At 40.6% G+C, this 16,902-nt stretch overlaps 1 protein-coding gene across 1 annotated transcript in view; it reads left to right on the top strand.

The window, feature by feature from the left end:
- RAB11FIP4 (RAB11 family interacting protein 4) overlaps positions 1–16,902 on the top strand; it is a 216,796-nt gene that overhangs the window by 137,232 nt on the left and 62,662 nt on the right. The window lies entirely within an intron of this gene.

Here is a 16,902-nt window from a genome sequence, read left to right as displayed (position 1 = left end):
AAAATATGTGACTGAAAGGTTGAAATTTATACTATGCTATATAGGTAGTCTTACGACCACAATTGAATCCAAAATTTCTGTTGTTAAGTGAGACATTTGTTCAGTGAGTTCTGCTCCATTTTACGACCTTCCTTGTCTCAGTTGTGAAGTTAGGTTAGGTTAGGTTAGGTTAGGTTAGGTTAGGTTAGGTTAGGTTAGGTTAAGTTTATTTATAGGCCGCCCTTTTCCCTGAGGGGACTCAGGGCGGCTTACAACTTATATAGGAAGGGGAAACATACAAAGACATATAGGACAATACATAATTAAAAGAGTAAAGCAACATTCATTCAACATTCGGGCGGGGATGGAATATAATCTTTAACCCCAGGCCTGACGGGATAGCCAGGTCTTGAGGGCTGTGCGGACGGTCTGGAGGGTGGTGAGGGTACGAATCTCCACGGGGAGATCGTTCCAAAGGGTCGGAGCTGCTACTGAAAAGGCTCTCCTCCGCGTAGTTGCCAGTCGACACTGACTGGCAGATGGAACTCGGAGGAGGCCCAATCTATGCGATCTAATGGGTGGTGAGGAGGTAATTGGCAGGAGGCGGTCTCTCAAGTGAATCTGGCTTCCCCATTGACTTTGCTTGTCAGAAGGTTGCAAACTGGGATCATATAATCTTGGGACACTGCAACCCTCATAAATATGAATCAGTTGCCAAGCATCTGAATTTTGATCATGTGGTCAGGGGGATGCTGCAAAGGCCATAACTCTGGAAAAATGGTCATAAGTCACTTCTTTCAGTTCCATTGTAACTTTGAACGATCACTAAATGAACTGTTGTAAGTTGAGGACTACCTGTAATTTGTGGCACGACAAAACCGCGCTCGACTAAAGCGTGCCTGATTAAACCGCGTCGCTGACATCATCAACAGGGCGACAACAGCGAGCGCGGAGAAAAAAGGGCGCTTTAAATAGCTCTTTGAAAGCAAGCCGATTCAACTTAAGGTAAGGGTTAGGTTTAGGGTTAGGTTTAGGGTTAGGTTAAGGGTTAGGGTTAGGGTTAGGGTTAGGGTTAGGGTTAGGTTAAGGGTTAGGGTTAGGGTTAGGGTTAGGGTTAGGGTTAGGGTTAGGTTAAGGGTTAGGGTTAGGTTTAGGGTTAGGTTAAGGGTTAGGATTAGGTTTAGGGTTAGGTTAAGGGTTAGGTTTAGGGTTAGGTTTAGGATTAGGTTTAGGGGTGTTAGGTTTAGGTTTAGGGGTTAATTTTAGATTTAGCGTTTACAGCATGCTTCTGTCTCCGCGCTGTTGTTGCCCTGTGATGACGTCAGCTACGCGGTTTCGTCGAGCGCACTTTAGTCGAACGTGGTTTTGTGGTGGAACCCCTGTAATTTATGTGGGATATGTGAACAACAAGAAGGGATATTTTATCATGTTTGGTAGTTGTGTAAAAAAAAACCACCTAGAAAATTCTGGATTCAAATACATAACACAGAAGAGAGCCTTCTCTGCCTCATGGAAGATCTTGCCCTCATAGGTGAGGTGGGCCCCCACTTTCCTGGCCTCCTGGAAAAGTGCCAGGAGCTGGCTCTGCCATCTGGCATGGGGTAGTATCAGGGGTGGGCTTCAAAAATTTTAGCAAGGGGTTCTTTGCCCGGTTAGGGTAGGTGTGGCCATGGTGGATGTGGCCTATTCAGCTTCCTGCATCATGGCTGGGGGTGTGTGTTTTTGTCCTTCCCGGGCTCTGGAGAGTTTCCTCAAGCCTCCAGAAGGGCGAAAACGTCCTCCCCAGGCTCCGGAGGCTCCGGAGGCTTACTGGAGGTCCTTCCGGAACTTCGAGATAGTGGTGTCACGGTGTTCCCTCCATCTTTTATAAATTTTTAAATCTTTTGAGTTGTGTTTTAATATTTTTTTATTATGTTACCTTTTACAGTTTTGATTCATAAGCCCATGCAGCCACTTAGATGGGATGGGCAGTGTTGATAAATAAATGAAAAAATTCAGAGGAATTTAAAGATGAAGGCACAATTGAGAGCAAAGCTTTTTCTTCCCGGGTTGTTGGACAAATAGTTGGAAAAAGTTATGCAACTTTGTTTTTGTGCATGATAACTGCAGCGAGATTATTGTGTGTATAATTCAATAATACAATAGCAGAGTTGGAAGGGACCTTGGAGGTCTTCTAGTCCAACCCCCTGCCTATGCAGGAAACCCTATTCCATTCCAGACAAATGGCTATCCAACATCTTCTTAAAGACTTCCAATGTTGGGGCATTCACAACTTCTGGAGGCAAGCTGTTTCAATTGTTCTAACTGTCAGGAAATTTCTCCTCAGTTCTAAATTGCTTCTCTCCTTGATTAGTTTCCACCCATTGCTTCTTGTTCTACCCTCAGGTGCCTTGGAGAATAGTTTGACTCCGTCCTCTTTGTGGCAACCCCTGAGATATTGGAACACTGCTTTGATGTCTCCCCTAGTCCTTCTTTCTATTAAACTAGACATACCCAGTTCCTGCAACCATTCTTCATATGTTTTAGTCTCCAGTCCCCTAATCATCTTTGTTGCTCTTCTCTGCACTCTTTCTAGAGTCTCCACATTTTTTCTACATCATGGTGACCAAAACTGAATGCAGTATTCAAGTGTGGCCTTACCAAGGCATTATAAAGTGGCATTAACACTTCACGTGATTGTGATTCTATCCCTCTGTTTATGCAGCCTAGAACTGTGTTGGCTTTTTTGGCAGCTGCTGCACACTGCTGGCTCATATTTAAATGGTTGTCCACTAGGACTCCAAGATCCCTTTCACAGTTACTACTGTTGAGCGGAAAGACGGAAAGAGCCATTATTACTCACAAAAGAGTACGAAAAGGTGTATGGTTTACGAAAAGGATGGAACTTGCTAAAATGGCTAAATTGACTTCTTTGATAAGACAAAATACAATATCTATGGTTATTGCTGACTAGAAACTCTTATGGACTTTGTCCGTGAAACAGAAAAACATGAACTTATAATGTATGGGTTTGATGATGAGGCAGGATAGATTATAAAAAGAAGAGAGAAAATAGAGAATAAACTGAATTTATAATTGTACTTTCAGCCACTGTTAAGAGGTTTGGAAACAACTTCTTTGTATCTTTTTTCTTTTCTGTTTTTCTTCTTTCTCTGTCTTGTACTTTTAACTTTTTCTTTGATTTCTTTTTTCTTTTTACTTTCTATTAGTGTGTATTAGTTTTTGATCTTCCTTTTAAAAAATATGTTTAATATGAGAAAGGGAGAGTGGGGAGGGAGCGGGAGACAGAAGACAGACAGACAGAAAGAGACAGACACACAGCTTTTGGATCCATGGAGTTAGCAGTCTAAACCTTTTATTTAGTAATTTATCCAGAAAAAGGGTAGGTCAGCAGTAGAAAAATTAGAGTGAAGAGGAGATTGAGGAACTAGTTCCATAGTTTGTTTCTTTGTAAATGGCATTTTATGTATGTCCACTGTGCCAATGTTTTTGTGAGGGGTGCTCAGGACTTGCCTTCGAAATTCCAAATTCTCAGGACTTACTGTTTGGTCTGGCACATTTTGGTGTCTTGGAACTTCTTTAAAATGACCTTTAAGTGATTATTAAGTAATTGCAGGCTTGGTGCATTCCTGGTATAGGAAACCTTTCTTTGTCTAATAGCACGGAACAAATTCAAAGTCCCCAAGAAACAGGATAATTTGGCTTGTTCTTTGGGGAGCTTGTTTTGCAAGTATATAAGAACAAGGTTCTTCCTGAACTATAGGATCATGATAACGAACCAAAGTGGCATTTGGAGCCATGTCCCTTGGCATGTGTGAACTCGGCCGTTCCTCTTCCAGGTTTCTGGCACACATGCACATGTGACGATCAGCTGCACGTGGCAGTACCGGAAACTGGAAATGCTGTCTTCCATTTTCTGGCATGAGCATGTACACTGGCCAGCTGATCGGCGTGCATGCATGTACACCAGTAACCTGAAAACTAGCTGGCCAGTGTGCATGTGCGCACCGGAAACCAGAAGATCATTTTTCAGCCTGAGCATGCTCCCTGGGCAGCGCCTCTTCTGGGTTGTTGCGGCCCTGACGCATGCTCCCTTTTCGGCACTTGGTGCTGAAAAGTTTCACCGTCACTGCTATAGGAGAATAATGTGGGGAGTGAACTGATGACAGCTTCCAGGAGCTCAATCCTAAAGACTGTAGTGCCACTACAATCAACTGTCACTTGCACAACCAATGTTGCACTTCATGATTGAAAACCACAAATGTATTTCCTTAGTGTTGTGATGTGGGCAATAAAAGACAAGAGTAAACTTTTGCTGTGCTTACTGAGGAATAGGCCAGTCTTTTCCAAATAGTCTGGTTGAGGAGTCTTGGGAAACATTATCCTAACACAACGGTCACCAATGAGTGGTCCGTGAGAAAATGTTGGTGGTCCGCCGAAAAATTATTTTCATTTTTTAGATTTCCCTAAATACTATTTATCTTTTTAAAAAATCATATTAGTGGTCCATGAGATTTAAAATTACGAATTTAGTGGTCCCTGAGGTCCGAAAGGTTGGCAACCCTTGTTCTAACACATCTGAAACATATAAAATTGGGGATGGCTGCTTTGCCTTTGACCAACAAATTTCTTCTACTTTTCAGCAACCAAAGTGACAATGTTCTTGACACTATTACTATCAGATTGTGTAAGTTTCAGGGATAGGCATGCCTCTGCTTTTTATATTTATGTGATGGTTTATGTCAACCATCCCACTGGTTAATCCAGCAAAGGAAAATCCTGGGACATCTTGTTACCAAGAGCAGAAATTTACTGAAGATTCCATATGGGTACAGAAGTAGAAAAGCCAATGCTAACAGTTTCGCGCACAAAAAGCATAGGAAAACTTTCCCTTTTCCCCTGGTCCTCCCACTGTCCATTAGCCTAGCCAATTGGTTACACTCGCTTTGTTTGGGAATGGTCTCGCTGCCTTGAACTTTCCCAACCAATGACGTTGGGGTGCTGGATTTGTCTCAGGCTTCAAGTAGGCACACTTGAATTGCATTCCTTTGCCCCAATACCTCCCTCTGTATTCCAATGCTTTCCCTCTCCCCTCCCATTGCTGCCATCTGGTTGGGAGCGGGGGTTTCATTGGAAGCCAACCATGACAGTTTTGTTGTAAAAATTGATTTTCAGTTGATTTACTTAGGAATTCTGTATAGTTTGCCATAAAAAGAGGCTAGATAAGACTTCCACAATCTAATTCCTTCCAGATATATTTAGATTCCTAGAATTTCAGCTAGGCTTAATACACATTAATTGGGAATCATTTTGTTCACCTCTCCAAGAAATAACACTTTTTCACATATACCATATCTTTGTATCATTGGTCTTTCCCATGTCCACACTGGCTGGTGAAGCTAATTTTAAATTGGAAAGTCCTCAGTCCTATTGGAGCCTTACAGTTGTATCAAGGAGGTGATCCCTAAAGCATGTGTCATGGCAGTGACACCTCCATTTTAAAAAAAAAAGCTTGCCGTTGTCTTGCTTGAATGCTGCATTATAATAGCTTGTCTCCTAAAGGCCTCCATTCTTCGGGGAACAATCAGGCTATAAGATTCTGCAATTGCTAGCTAGGTGAATGTCCATTGTCTTGATCTTCCCAATGATTCTCATGGCCCCAGCATGACTCTATTATAGGTGCCAAGTTGAAGCAGATCTCCTATGCTAGCCCATTCCTTGACTGCTGTGACATTTTCTTCCCATTGGCCGGGGCACAAACGAACATCTCACTTGTCAAGAACCTTAACTAAGCAAACTGGGTTTTAAGGAGAAGAAGGGTTCTGGGTTCTAAGGAGGCTGAACAATTCAAAGGAGTTCTGTGAGCACTTTCAATATTACTTAAGGTGTAATAGCCTTTTCCTCCAACATATTTTTTGGGAAAGGGGATGATCAGCATGGGTGCATTTAAAATCTACTCCAGGGTTATTTTGTGCCAACCTGAAGACTTTCTTATATAGATCTTATATAGATCTCCCCCAAGACATAGATGTGTATATCAGTGGTGGGTTGCAGGCGGTACGCGCAAGTACGGGAGTATCGGTGCCTGCCGGAAGCACCAGGTACCATTCCGATACGGTGCTCTGGAGGGCCCACCCGAGCTCCTTACTTGTGTTTGAGCTCTTTGGCGCTTCCGCACATGCGCATGGAGCGTACAGCGCCTGTGCAATGCTCCGCCGAGCAGTTGGAGCGTCACGGAGGTGTCACGGAAGTAAGGATGCATGCACACATGTGCATGTGGGGGACGCTGGGCCACGTTGCACCGTACCAGTTCAACGGGATCTGGAACCCACCACTGGTATGTATGTATGTATCTATGTTATGTATGTATGTATGTGCGTATGTACGTGTACACACACACACACACACACACACACACAATTGTGCAAACATATTCCCTGGAAGCTCTCCAAAACATCTTATACACCCAAGAGCCCAAAGAATTAAAAACAACAGTAATCTAGAACCAGGAGAATAAGGACTGCAATAGCTACTATGTAGGACAGACAGGTAGAAAGACTAGCAGAGTGCATCCATGAACACCGGATACCTGTCAGAAGACATGACGTCTTAATCTCAAAACACATGGAGGGATTCAATCACAGTTTCCACAGGAAAACTATTAGCATTTTAGATTAAGCCAAATCCCAAAATACCACAGCCAGGGAATTTGTAGAAGCTTGGCATTCAGACAAATCTTCCATCCACAGACACATAGAAATAAACCACATTCACATGCTATTCAAAATAAGCAATTAAAAAAAACTAACATAGGCAGGAAATAAAAAGAATAGAACCCATCACTTCCCACAGCCAACATTGAGAAAGGCCAGGATCAATACAAAACAAACAGAGAGAAAACAATACTCGAAACAAGGAACCACTAGGGAGGAAAGCATAACCCTAGCAAATCTTGCAGGGCAAGTTCTATAGGGAAACAGGCAGATAACCCCACCATCATGCTGCTGATGTTATCTATTTGAGTCATGAAATGTAATGCAAGCAAACAACCAAATTCAGAGAGCACCAGGAATTCCACATCTCCTTTCCTCACCTGCAAAGAAAAAAAAGCATCACATTTCTGTTGCATTCTGCTGTGTTTCTGTGCTCGTACCATGTGCAGCTGCTGAGGTTGGCATGCTCACAATGCTCATTTGGGTTTCTCTGCAGATTGTCATACCATGATGATGCAGCATGAATGATTCACTAAGAAGCAACTGAACTGTAGTTAAGGCACAGCCCAACTTTCCTAGTACTAGTAGTTTGAACAATCAAAACATGTTAAGAAATAGTTCTCTTTCTATTGCCATGGCTTTTCCCCAAGTTGGAGAGGGGAAGGGTATCAGGGGTGAAGAGCCGAGGTGGCGCAGTGGTTAAATGCAGCACTGCAGGCTACTGTTAGATCAGCAGTTCAGCGGTTCAAATCTCACCGGCTCAGGGTTGACTCAGCCTTCCATCCTTCCGAGGTGGGTAAAATGAGGACCCGGATTGTTGGGGGCAATATGCTGACTCTCTGTAAACCGCTTAGAGAGGGCTGAAAGCCCTATGAAGCGGTATATAAGTCTACTGCTATTGCTATTGCTATTTGTACAGTTATCTGACCTGTGGGTGTTCATGGTGAGTACTGATCAGAATAATGCTGTTGTTTGGAAGTGCCCTCTGCTGCCAATATTTATTATTCAGCACATTCTTGATACTGTGAGGCATCTTACAATAACTTGTATCATCTCCATTTTCTTATATTTTTTTCTAAGATAACTGCCCTCCTCAATGTCATTTCAAATGGGTTCCGCTGTTTTGTAATAACTAATTCTTCAACCATGCTGGTTCATCAAACCGATCAATCAAAGATTGGCAACAGGTAGCCTTCTTGCTATTGTTGAATGCCAATTCCTGTAAGTCCTACAGAATATGTTAACATATGGTGGGAGTTGCAAAGCAGCATCAGCATCTGGGGAATTGCACATTGCTGTCTTGCTAGAAATCATGGGAGCAACGATTTCTTATATATTTATTCACTCAGTTGCCTATTTAACCTATTAATGCTTAAAACTCACACTAATTCTGAAGACTGTGTGTGACAACAGCAAACAAAAATGAGGAATAAGGTAACAATAGGGTCCATTCTGATTTTTCAGACTTAAATGTATAGTTCATTTTATTTCCCAAAATGGAGCTTAGCTATTTGGGTGCGTATAGAATCCAGATTTGCTGAACAGTTTAGATTCTATTGGAATGCACATCTCAAAACAAGTTTCCTTTGATATTCCTGATATCAAAAGGAGGAGGCAGTTCCAGTCTCCATGTGTACCTCACTAGCTTGATGTTCTGAGGCAGTAGGTCAGGGGTGTCAAACTTGCATTGTCATGGTGACATCACATGATGTATCGTGACTCCCCCCCACTTTGCTAAACTCGGCGTGGGGCCAGCGTGTCATGCATTCGGCCCATGGGCCGTGAGTTGACAGCCTGCACTGGGTCAAGTTGAGTAATATTCCAATAAGGGGCAGAATATATGGAAAGAAGAGAGTATCTGTAGTTCAGAGTTGAATTATGGGATCCTAGGTGCTCTCTGAGCTTGGTGATTTTTCTGCAGACATTTCGTTACCAAACTAGGCCACATCATCAGTGCAGTGAGGATCAGTGATGATCAGTGCACTGATGATGTTCCCTAGTTGGGTTCTGATGATCTTACCTAGTTGTTTAATGAAATGTCTTTAAGAAAACGACCAAACTCAGGGAGAACTAAAGAACTCCACCACTGAATATAGTTCATGAGAATGCTCACATGGCAATTTTTCAACTTTCCTATCCACTAGCTGGACCCCTTTCATTTTCAACATATTTTAGAGTCTTAGACAATGTTTGCTGACCTGTTATACTTTATCATCTCATTATCTAGGTTCACATATTAAATTAAACCATAATGAATTTATCTATAGTTTGTGAATCTAGGCACCTTGGTAATCATGGTTTATATACTCACAATGTATGAACTGAGCTTGAAGGTTTAAAAAAGAAAGCTATAATAGGAAATCGGCTTTATACCAGAACACATTCACTCTGAAATCAGAGTTTATTTGCAAGAACATAAACCTACCATTATGCCTTATGAGAAAATATGTTTAAGTGCTGAGTCATAGCTAGATGTCTCACCCACATAAAGAGAAATGAAAAGCTGAATGCATGATACTTATTCACATCCTGATTTTTAGCTCAGTATATCAAAGCAATGGAGTTTCCGTACCGATTGCAAATAAATCGTAAGAATGAGAATTGTATTTTGGGAATTTATATTATAGTGACCAATCAGATTTTTGAAATGTTAGCTAATAAAAATGAAGGAGTAAACAGGGTTTTGGTGCAATCTAGGGAAAAATAGGTTTTCAGTGTCTACAGCTTTATCACTTTCATAAAGATCAATATATTGAAGCTATGATGGATTGAGTTATATTTTTGTAATAAGCTGGATAGATTTCTAACAACCAGATGTCTATACATTCTTAATTATGCAGTTGACATAATAAATTGTATAACCTGATCTGAGCAGTACACCAATTCACGCATTATACACTGATACATAATATCTATGAATCTATCACAAATAAAACATATTTTCAGTCAGGTTCTCCCTTATTCAATATTTATTACTGATACATTTTCACATGCAATTCAAGTCATTGAAACATTTTGCTGCATTTTGGCTTTCATAATCTAGCAGGATTTAAAATAATGTTAGTTTATCAAATATCTTAAGATGTTTCACACTTAAATGCATTTTCTTAAATAGAAAATGTAATTTATAGTTTATTTATGACATGGCCCAAATATTTCAGGAGAAAAAAAACCCCTCTTTAATAATCTAAGGAACATATAAGATCTATGATTTTTTTTTTAAGGAGCATGAAGAAAATGAGTAGCTGGATTATTCTCTGCTCTACTCTTTGCATGAATTTCAATTTTCATATATATATATACAGTATATTTAAACAGTATAAATACCTCAAAAGCTTACCGTTGCAAAATAAAATGGATGATTTTTTGGGAATGGCAACCTATAAATAATTAGTCTGGGAATTGAAGTCTCAATACATCTGTCATGTTTTCTATGTTTATCTATTTTGATTATTTATTAGCTTTATTTCTAACAAGTTATAAAAGGTGGTGAAGAGTATATAATGAAAATACAGAAAGTGCCATTTTCTGCTGATGAAACAGCTTCTATTGATGTAACCAAAAGGTGTAATTCCCACCACCTCCCTGGCATTTCCCCTCTTTGCATCTCCAAATGTGTTCCACGGAAAGATAAAATATTGGATGCAGCTTCAGGATAGCATCAACTGCCTCGCTTTGTGAAATCAGAAGGAAGCGGGGATGAAAAAGCAGTACTATGGAAATGCAGCCCATGCTTACTCATGCTGAAAGAAGCAAAGTCTCCAAAATACAATTGCAATCATATTAGAAAAAAATAATAATTTTATAACAACGGCAACAATAACGCCACTGTTATGATTATTTCGGAGTACAATTACCATGGTTTTTTCCCCACAGCCCTTATTGAAAAATTCTGCAAGAAATACTTTGAGTGGCTTCTTTGGCGAGACACAAAGAACTAAATTTCAGTCGTATTCTTGATAGTTCAATGCATTGAACAAACTTAGCTATTGTGATTACTGTATTTTATACTTCACTGTGTTATGTGAGCCAATTGGTGTAACTCAGCAAAACATGATCCAGTCCATTGTGGGTTTATTAAATTAAGAAACTGCGGCATCTGGACCACATCTATTATAACTTGGTATTTTTGGAAGATTTTTTCAGGAAAAGAGTGAAGGACAGAGTGCCTTTCCTTTTGAGTCCATTCCTAAGGAGGTAAGAGTTGATCATCCCAAAGGGATTGCAGTTAGGAAGATGCTTTGAAGGATAAAACTTTATCAGAAAGTTTCTGTTTCAAACTGTTTCTCTCATTTTCATCTTCCTTATGTTTTCACTTCCTCTCGAATATATTTTCGTACAAAAGCAAATGAATGGTTTACACAACAGAAGCCACAGGTTGAGAAATGCTACCCAAGAAAAGGAAGTTACTGACAGCAGAAGAATAAAGTGAGGCAGCCCTGGTTGTGTATCAGTACTGAGAAATACAGGTAGTCCTCAACTTACAGTGATAACGAAGCTGACCCATTTATAGTCGTAAAGTGGGTTATCATGTAACCAACCTGATTTACAGCTTTTTTGTGACAGTCATTAAGCAAATCACCGTGGTTGCTAAATGAATCTGTGGTCATTAAACAATGCAGTCATTAAGCGAACCCATTGTTTGCCATGGGGCATTTTTTTGCAAAAAAACAAAAGTAAACATTTGTTTTTGGCAAAAACATCATCAATTGTGGTCGCGTGACCATAGGATTCTGCAGATGTCCATAATGCAGACTGGTTGCCAAGTGCCTCAAATATAGTCATATGACTGGGAGGGAGGATAGTCAGTGGAACTTTGGAACTGGGTCACAAGTAGTTTTTGGGGTGTCCATCATAAGTTCAAATGGTCACTAAGTGACTGGCTATAAGTCGAGGACTACCTATAGAGGCATGAACTGAGAAGCAACCAGCTTTGTTTCAATAGCAGTCTTTCATGTAAGTACCTTTGGTAGGTTACTACTCCAAAGCTCAGACAAATGATGATCAGAAATAGGGATGAGCAGTATTTTGGTTCCAAAGTTGAAAAGGAAGAGGAGGCATGAGTACGCACAGCATACACGTTTACGCCCCCCTTAAAGAAGCCACATCTCCACTGTTTGCATAGTAGTTGTGCAATTCCAGGAAAATACATATTTGACTTAGAGGTGACAACATGGCACAGGTGAGGGTGCCCTGTTGGTGGCTCTTTCATTCAAATGTGTATTTCCCTAGGATTCTGTGTCTAAGTAAAGAGAATCAGCTTTCTCCCAAATGCCTTATCAAGTGAGGCAAGCATATCCATATTTTTTGGCTTTCGATCTGCACTGCCTCTCAATAACCCAATATTCCAAGTAAAATTGCATTTAATAGATAATGTGCTTGGCTTCAGGTCTAAGAATTTGGGGTTTAAGTATAGAATGTTTGGATAGTTTTATGGAATGTTGACTTTAGATGTATTCCACTAAAGTAATGAACTTTATAAGGAGTGAATTTTACCATATATTTGTATGGTAAAACTAATTGGTTATCAGTGATCACTGAATGAGCTGTGATTATTATTATTATTTTGGTTTGGTTTAGTCTGCTCTGTAAACTCAACTTTTGGGATTTCTAGACCATAAGGTATGGCTTAATATATTGTCCAAATACAGTCAATTGTAATTTAAAAGCCATGCTTAAACTTAATGTGATTTTGATCAAGGCTATATCATGTGGATTTTAAGGATGTCTGTTAATGTGGCACAAATATTAAGGTATTGGGCTAGGAATGGAAAGAGCTAGAATGAAGTCCACCCTCCCCTACAGAGGTTCATAGAATTATTTGGGGCCAGCTTTTCTTTTAGCCCAATCTGTTTCCCAGAATGGAATGATATGTGAGGAAGACCAGGGCAAAGAGATGCTTAGGGAAGAATCAATGGATAAGAGAGGGTCTCCATCCATTGTGAAACTGTTTCACAATGGATGGAGACCCTCGCTAAGTTCCAAGGCTATAAAGGAGATGGTGGTGGGAGATTTGTACTTTTGGACTTGCAAGATTCTGTTAATATAGCCTTACAGTAAAGTAAAATTAGCCCATTGGTTGGGTTTCCTGTTTGGTGTACCTAGGAAGGCTGACATCATTCTTCTAAAGAAAAAAAATCTGTTTCATTTCATGTGAATAAGGGATATGAACCAGTGGTGGGATTCAAACATTTTACTCTGGTTCTGTGGGCGTGGCTTGGTGGGTGTGATGTGGCTTGGTGGGCATGGCTTGGTGGGCGTGGCAGGAGGAGGATACTGCAAAATCCCCATTCCCTCCCCACTCCAGGGGAAGGATACTGTAAAATCCCCACTCCCTCTCCACTCCAGGGGAAGGATAGTGCAAAATCTCCATTTCCTCCCCACTCCATGAAAAGGATAGTGCAAAATCCGCATTCCCACCCCACTCCAGGGGAAGGATACTGCAAAATCCCCATTTTCTCCCCACTCCAGGGGAAGGATACTACAAAATCCCCATTCCCTCAGCTGGGACTCAGGAGGCAGAGAATAGATGGGGGCAGGGCCACTCAGAGCTGGTATTTACCAGTTCTCTGAACTACTCAAAATTTCCACTACTGGTTCTCTAGAACTGGTCAGAACCTGCTGAATACCACCTCTGAACTGAATGAAAGGATGCTCATGTGGTAGTTGATCTGTCTCAGTGAGGCACTTTTTCCTAATTTAGCAAAACATTTTATCGAAATAACTTATTTCCCCTACTCTGCTGAAGAGAAAGAAGAGTAAACCTTGTAAATATCGGAGTAAACATTGAATTATTATATTCAAAATGTAATACGTTTTTCTTAAAACAATTCTGTAATGTATGCAAGCATGGCATTTGTGGACTGTAGAATGTGAAGAGATTGCTGCTTATTTTTTCACTGTCTGATAAATGTCTAAGGCAAAAACAAAAAAGCATCAGATTGATGTGAATTCCTGTTCATATAAGCAACAAAGTGAGGGCAGAAGTTTAAAGATACTGGATTAAGCTGTTTTAGTGGGATATTTAAGGAAGTATTTGAAGAACATTTAGAGGGCAATCAGACCTTCGGGAGGAAAAAAACAAGCCAGAGAATTGTAATGTGTATTATGTACGAATGGTAAGCCAAGATTTAAGACATGTGAGAAAGATTGAGTTCAAGGGAGATAATACTATTATGGAAACAGTAGGCTAAACTGTAGGTAGATCATCTAAACCCCACCATATGGATCTGAGTAAAAGTAGCTGGGCCATGAGAGTATATTTTTATTAATATTTATTTGTACCCTTTTATTATTTTTTAGTAATAACTCAAAAGCAGCAAGCATACCTAATCCTTCTTCCTCCTCCTATTTTCCCAACAACAGCAATTCTGTGAGGTGAGTTGGGTTGAGACTGACTGGTCCAAGATCACACAGCCTTCATGCCTAAGGCAGGACTAGAACTTCTAGTCTCCTTGCTTCTAACCTGGAGCCTTAACCACTAGGCCAAACTGGTTCTCTTGGTAGCCTTTTTGGAAGCCATATGGAAATAGTTTCAAGTCTAATGCTTTCTTCCTGAGTAGTTTTTCAACATGCCAAGCAAGCCTTCAGTTCTGGGGTTCACTGGAGCTGTTCCATCCACGCACTAACCAGGCCCATCACTTTCTCCATTCAAAGGATGCTATTGTTGTTGTTGCTAGTTGCGAAGTCGTGTCCAGCCCATTGCAACCCCATGGACAACGTTCCTCCAGGCCTTCCTGTCCTCTACCATCCTCTGGAGTCCATTTAAGCTCACGCCTGCTGCTTCGGTGACTCCATCCAGCCACCTCATTCTCGGTCGTCCCCTTCTTCTTTGCCCTCCATCTTTCCCAGCATTAGGCTCTTCTCCAGTGAGTTCTTCCTTCTCATTAGGTGGCCAAAGTATTTGAGTTCAAGATCTGGCCTTCTAAAGAGCAGTCAGGGTTGATCTCTAGGCAGTGGTGAAATTGATTTTTTTAAATTACCAGTTCTGTGGACATGGCTTGGTGGGCATGGTGTAGCTTGCTGGGTGTGACTTGGTGGGCATGGCAGGGGAAGGATATTGCAAAATCCCCATTCCCTCCCCACTCTGGGGCCAGCCAGAGGTGGTATTTACCAGTTCTCTGAACTATAGCAATAGTAATAGCAGTTAGACTTATATACCGCTTCATAGGGCTTTCAGCCCTCTCTAAGCGGTTTACAAAGTCAGCATATTGCCCCCAACAATCCAGGTCCTCATTTTACCCACCTCGGAAGGATGGAAGGCTGAGTCAACCCTGAGCTTTGAACAGCCGAACTGCAGAACTGCAGTCAGCTGAAGTAGCCTGCAGTGCTGCATTTAACCATTGCGCCACCTCAGCTCTTAAACTACTCAAAATTTCCACTACCAGTTCTCCAGAACCTGTCAGAATCTGCTGGATTTCACCCCTGCCTCTAGGACTGACTGATTTGATCGCCTCGCAGTCCAAGGGACTCGCAGGAGTCATACAAATTTTAATTCAAATTTGATGCCATACAAATTTTAAAATGAAGGTGGCGTATTTCAAGCCTTCGAGGAAAAGTCTGATGTGCTGCCAGCTCCCCATGACTTTTTAAAACAGTAGTTTCTGCAAGATCAGGCTCCCAGTAACAATGAGCCCCAAGAGAGAAAGAAGAGCAGCTGAGTGACAGAGCAAATGACTTGCATGCCAAATTCTCATCAGATTCAAATTCCATCACCTCCAGGTGAGACTAAATAAGATTCTAAGTCAGAATTGAGGTAGAATTATTACTGGCTGCTGCCAATTACAGTAATATACAACAATGTGGCTCATTTAACATAGATAAATAGCCTGGCAAAAATATAATTTAGTCTGGTTTTGAGGTGGTCTGAAATGTTTATAAAGGTTGTATATGTTGATGTACAAAAAGAAAACCAACAATTTTTATACCATAGTCCAGGTGAGACTAAATAAGATTCTAAGTCAGAATTGAGGTAGAATTATTACTGGCTGCTGCCAATTACAGTAATATACAACAATGTGGCTCATTTAACATAGATAAATAGCCTGGCAAAAATATCATTTAGTCTGGTTTTGAGGTGGTCTGAAATATTTATAAAGGTTGCGTATGTTGATGTACAAAAAGTTAGAAAACCAACAATTTTCATACCATATTTTTGGGTAGTTTAACTGCTGTCAAACTTGTTTATCCTCTTTTTTTTACTGATATGTGCAAAAACATCAAATAACAGTACAATGGGGATATTAATGCTAATTGGTTTAAGATCAAAACTTTATTGTGTAACAAATAACTTGACACAATCTGTTTTTAACATTATGTTCAATTCTAAATGAAAAAAGTCAGTTATTCACTCTATTTTTTTTTTTTGAAAACCTGCAGTGATGGAGTTACCCTACAACACTCACAAATATTACTTTATTGACCTTTTTTTTCTTCCATTCAGTTATGTTGAGTTATTGGAGATTGCCTGGAGAACTCCCTGCAGCTTTCTTGGCAAGGTTTTTCACTAACAATTTGCCATTACCTCTTTCCTAAGGCTGAAAACAACTGGCCCAAGGTCACCCAGTTGCCCAAGTTAGGACTAGAAATCATCATATCTCATTTCTAGCCTGATGCCTTAACCAAACTGGCTCTCATCGAGACAACAATATATAAAAAAGGATAGAGAGAAAATGGCTCATTTAAACTGGTTTACTCAAATTGCTAAATATGGTTTCCAGAGTAAACCACAGTTGACCGAATTTACACAGTATGCAAACCTAAAAATCAAACACTGGAATGCTGTTAAGATATAGGAGCTGTTTCTTATTATCCAAGTAAAACAAATTTTGCATCCCACTGAAACAAGGGCCCCCAATTATCACTTCAAATAAAGAACTTTACTGCAGTTGTCCAAAGGAGAAGGTTTGAGAAAAAGAGATGTTTTTTTCTGCAATTCTTGAGAATTTTCCTCTTCCATCGCAAGATTGCAAACCGTAAAACCGGGACGCAGTGGCTAAGACGCTGAGCTTCAGTTCGGCGGTTCGAATCCCTAGCTGCGTAACAGAGTGAGCTCCCATTACTTGTCCCAGGTTCTGCCAACCTAGAGTTCGGAAGCATGTAAAAAATGCAAGTAGAAAAATAGGAGCCACCTTTGGTGGGAAGGTAACAGCGTTCCGTGCGCCTTCGGGGTTTAGTCATGGCAGCCACATGACCACGGAGACCTCTTCGG

The sequence above is a fragment of the Thamnophis sirtalis genome, unplaced genomic scaffold, assembly GCF_051295495.1.
Source record: "Thamnophis sirtalis isolate CommonGarterSnake01/CBP01778 unplaced genomic scaffold, rThaSir2_p1.2 scaffold_3, whole genome shotgun sequence".
Classification (NCBI taxonomy): domain Eukaryota; kingdom Metazoa; phylum Chordata; class Lepidosauria; order Squamata; family Natricidae; genus Thamnophis; species Thamnophis sirtalis.
The sequence above is the reverse complement of the archived record's forward strand: the minus strand, read 5'-3'. Positions and strand labels throughout refer to the sequence as shown.